Below are 5,020 nucleotides of genomic sequence, written 5' to 3'. Positions count from 1 at the left end.
ACACACACACACACACACACACACACACACACACACACACACACACACACACACACACACACACACACACACACATATGTTATATACCAGCTCATGCAAATTCTATTTTTATGAACCTAAGCGTGTCTAAAGGATTAAGGACGAAAGAAAAAAACCTGATGAGACTGCTGATAAATGCAGCACTTTTAAACACAAGCGAGGAGATATTCTGCAGGGGAGTTAAAATGGGACCAGAAGAGCACAAGTCAACAAAGAAAAACACGATGCCTCTTAAAAAGTGGAGGGAACAGGACAGGCACGGTGGCCGMCGTTGGTGTCAGAGCTAAATGTGATGCCAAGATCACCGCTTGGTCCCCCCAGCACCTCCTGCCTTGCATGTCATAAAACCAGGTGGAGCTCTGCTCAGCCAACCAAGCCCGTATGGTGATGTCACCTTCCTCGACCAAAAAATCCGTTAATGGGGTTTTGCCTTGGTCCAGCTCCAGGTCTATTTCTGGAGGCACACTGAAGCCAACTGAACAAAGACAAGCTGGATCATTACTGCACCACACCTTGTCTTTTTTATCACTGAGGAAAGTAAAGATATTAAACCATCATAAGAGAATATGCTTCTTTGTTTTTCTTTGACTATACTCAGTATTGAGATCAAACAATTGCATAAAATTTTGATATTTTAGAGTTATGCAGATATTAGAATAGATCAAACTAATTCTATATTCTCAAAAGCCTGTAAGCATCAGTAGAATTTTAATGTAGTAGTTGTTAACAGCTCTTCAGAAATGTGTATATTCTTCTAAATACCTTCCAGRGACAGATATCCATACACTAAGATAAGGTTAAATGTGGTTTTAGGAGTTAAACTGTTGATTTTGCGCCTGTTTTATTGCATTTACACCCTCACCTTCGTGTAGATATCTACATAAGCTCCCAGCCCTGGCCCTTTAACTGCAGCTGTTCTTATCTGCAGAAGGAAAAGCAAAAACAAACTGACACCAAACTCGACCCCCCCCCCCACCCTCCCAACACGCCTCAGGGTGACGTACTTCAGTTTCCAGTGCAATCTATCATGCCACTCCCATAATCATGCCTCGCACTCGAGTGTTGGAACAGATAACTGAGTATGTTGACCGAAGTCAATGTGGAAATAAGTTACCACTTTACAAGTTATAAATACCTGATAGGCCTTTCATGCTCCACTTGCTTTCTCTTATCAGAAAGAAATAAAACTTTATTTTATATCTGATGTGTTCTTCGTTCGGCAGAGCAGAAAATAAAACCGTGACTCTTGTACCCATTGATATCTATAACAATTTTAAAAAAAGTCTTGTTTGTTATAATTTATTTTTTGTTCTTAATGAGCTTGTGCTTATCTCCAGTGATCAGTAGGTGAGAGGTCAGGGACGCCCTGGTGTAAATACCCAGAGGTAAATAGTCACAAAGTGCATTTACTTTAGTAATATTTTAAGAGTTTGTAATTTCATCAAGTATTTTTTTTTAAAAATCATTACTTTTAGTTTGTTACATTTAAAATATGAAAATTACACTTTTACTTCTTTACTTTGAAATTTAACATCTCATTACACGCAAAAAGATTCAAAGACTCAAAGTGTTTATTGTCATATACACAGATGAAAACATTTCCCTGAGTAATGAAATTCTTACTTTGCCGACCACTTTGAATGCCGAGAGACAACCATACTTTAAAKAATAAGCACTAAAAGGACACTAACAAGGTAATAAGGGATAAAGGATAAAAAAAGACCACACTTTGAACAAAAAAAGACCAAACTAGAGATAATAACATCAGAAGGGAACAATTCAATAATAGCATCAAGAAAGGGAACAGTACAATCAGACAACAAATTTAAATATGATCATGAAAGGGGTTGTTTATGCACTCTAAAAATGAGGTGCAGTAAAGTCATTTTCTTTGAAAGTAATCGTGAAAGTTGCTATACATTTACTCAACTCAGCTGCGTGGAAATTTTTGACCGAACTTGGTCAAGTAAATCCAACAATCTGTTGCTTGAGTGCACCTCTGAAAATACCAGGTACATTTCTTCAACTTCTAAACACATCAATGCAAAGACTTGAAATCATAGTTGAATACTGAACAAAACTAAACAAGCAAAAATAAGCTATAAATAAAATACATTTTTTTATTATTTTGCTGTTGAAGTTGGATACCAAAATGTTTTAAGATGTTTTAAGATTAAATTAATCTAAGTATTCACAGAAACAAAAGTTATGAGCAAAGGTGCCATAGCTTTGCATGCCACTATGTGTGTGTGTGTGTGTGTGTGTGTGTCCTCCAATGAGACAGGAATCTTCTGAATTCTCTAGCCTTCACACCCCAGAAGAGACTGATTTGTAATCAGGAGAGATGCCAGGGCGCTCATGGACAGACTGGAGGAGAAATCTGCATGAGAAATATACATACATACATACATANTATATATATACAGTATATTCTTCACACAAATAAACAAACAATAATAAAAATGCATCTGTGCACCTTCTGTACTTGCTCTGAGTGGGAAAAAGGAAAGTTGTAAAACACACTTCAATCTCCCTGGGGTAAATATATATTTATTTCTTCAGTCTTTCTCTATAGGGTACATGTCAACATTAAGTCTTTTCTGGAGCTGAGAAAACATAAACATTGCCTTAAAAAGAAAAAGAAAAAAACATTTTCTGTCTACTTTCAGTCAGGTTGGACTTGTACTTTGAACACTTTCATGAATAATATTTGCACATATTAAAAAAAGAAACAGGAGATGACCAGCCACCTCCAAGTCATGAAATGTGCACTTTGTTTCCTTACACTTGGGATGGGAGCGTGCAGGACGGGGCTGTTCTGCCAACAGACTTCATTTATGCTCGAGTTCTTAATGGAGGCTCTTTTTCTCTGTCGCTTCTGATGTTGGCAAACATTGCCTAGATTCATGTGGATCAAGTGGGACAGGAAGTAAAAAAAAAAAGAAGCTATCTCTGTAGTATTTACCAGCAGAGGTGCAGWGCATCAATCATGAATGAGAACGTCTATGTCAGGTTTGTGACTTTTTGCGGGGAAAAGATGAGGTCAACTAGAAATGGAAGTTTGTTCCTGAGCTGCAGAAGAGACTTTTGCTGTCTCCGTGTCAATAAGTAATAACCCAGGAGGTTTTTGGTGCTGGTTTTTCAGAGCAGCTGAAAGCAGAGATAACTGTTTGTCAGTGGACCTGTTGAAACATCACCAGGAAACGTCTCCAGAGCTGGAGAAGCAGTGGCGGACTCAGAGCTCAGGAATTTCAACCATCCCACCAAATAAGGCGTCCCAGGACACTCACGTGCAGTTCTACACACACTTTCCATTTGCACTTCCATTGTCATGCACCATAATTACCAGAACACGTACTTTTAAAGAAACCCCTTTAAAGCAGAGTAGGAGGGAAAATCTGGATCATATATGGCTTTTGATTGTATTCGGCTACAAAATGCATCTACACACCAGCCATCAAAACAAAAGAAAGGAAGAAGTCAGCTTCAGCTATATTCATGCAAAATCTGTCAATGTGGCACCTTCCCACAAGACTGCTTTAGTATAAAAAAATCAAGGTTCATACCTTTAAACTAATTCTGAAGCATTTCATTTTTATATATTAATCAGAAAATGCACATTTGACATTTTTCTGTTGCTTTGTTTGTGGCTTTTAAACTATGTTTGTCTGGTTTAAGTTGAGCATGTTACATACAKACAATCATTTTACACAAAGAGAGACACAAAAAGTAAAAAAAAGAAACTACAACAAAAAATAAAATAAAACTTAAAAGGTGTACGGATATGGCTACAATAATATAGCTCACATGTCAAAAAGGAGTGAGAAGACTATTACTTAATCCTGCTTCTTATTAGTTATCAAATTTTACTAATCTACATCCACTAATGGAAATAACAGACATATTTACAATATTCAAATAGTAAAACTAGGTTTTGTAGTGTTTTTAGGAGCTGGCAAGTATTTCTGAAATAAGATGTTTGCAGATGTTATCACTTATTTAGCCACCATTCTGATCATACCAGGGCTTATAGCGCTGAGCTTTTAAATACGTGGAACTGAAAGCAGAAATGCATTCTCCTGCATGTGAATTGAAGACCTCAATGTGCCACATCCCCAGTCAGAAAAAGTTTAGTTTTGTTGACTAAATGCAACAAATAAAACTGATCTTGTTCAAACAAAAATACAATTTACTGTCATAGTTTGACCTCCTTTTCTGTTTACTTCACCTTTCAGTGAGTTAGGACATGTTACTTCCAGAGGATCAGCTCCTTCTACAATATAATGTTGAACATATTGAAGTGGAGCAGCATGTTCGGGTAAAACGAGTTGAATTTGAAATCTTTTCACTGCCTTCAGCTCGAGTTGAGCACAACTGTCAAGCAGATGTTTTGGCCGTGCTCTACTGAATAGAACTTATTTCCCCCCTGGCTTTGAGCACTGATACGCTCATGTATGAAAATTTCTGCTGAATTTTTACATATTCGTTTGCACCAAATGCATTTGATTTTTTTTCCTGAAAAGATTAACAACAGTAACTCTGCGTTAGCAGAGTGTAGCATCAGTGGTAAAGTCCAGCTTGTGCAATGATTTAGGGAATGTACCACTCACCTGTCAACCAACAGCACTGCACACAGAGGCAATAATGAGGCCCGAGTTGGCGGTAACGAGAGAGATTCCTCCATCCAACCTACATTTTCTTGCTCTGCTGTCTGTTGCCAGGAAAAGCAGRGTTGGCTCCCTGTTGGAGGAAGAAACCAGAAAATAGTGTCAGCTCAAACTATTGGCATTTTATTATTTTTTTATTCCGTTTCTACAAGTTAAATTGGCAGCTGAAGGATGTTAAAGCCAAACATATTTCAAAAACAAACTGCTCAAAGCCAGCTTTCTTTTATTGCTTCATACATATTCTTCTTCTTTGTGTGTGTGTGTGTGTGTATGTGTGTGTGTGTGTGTGTGTGTGTGTGTGTGTGTGTGTGTGT

The sequence above is a fragment of the Austrofundulus limnaeus genome, unplaced genomic scaffold (assembly GCF_001266775.1).
Source record: "Austrofundulus limnaeus strain Quisiro unplaced genomic scaffold, Austrofundulus_limnaeus-1.0 Scaffold91, whole genome shotgun sequence".
Taxonomy (NCBI): Eukaryota; Metazoa; Chordata; class Actinopteri; order Cyprinodontiformes; family Rivulidae; genus Austrofundulus; species Austrofundulus limnaeus.
The sequence above is the reverse complement of the archived record's forward strand: the minus strand, read 5'-3'. Positions refer to the sequence as shown.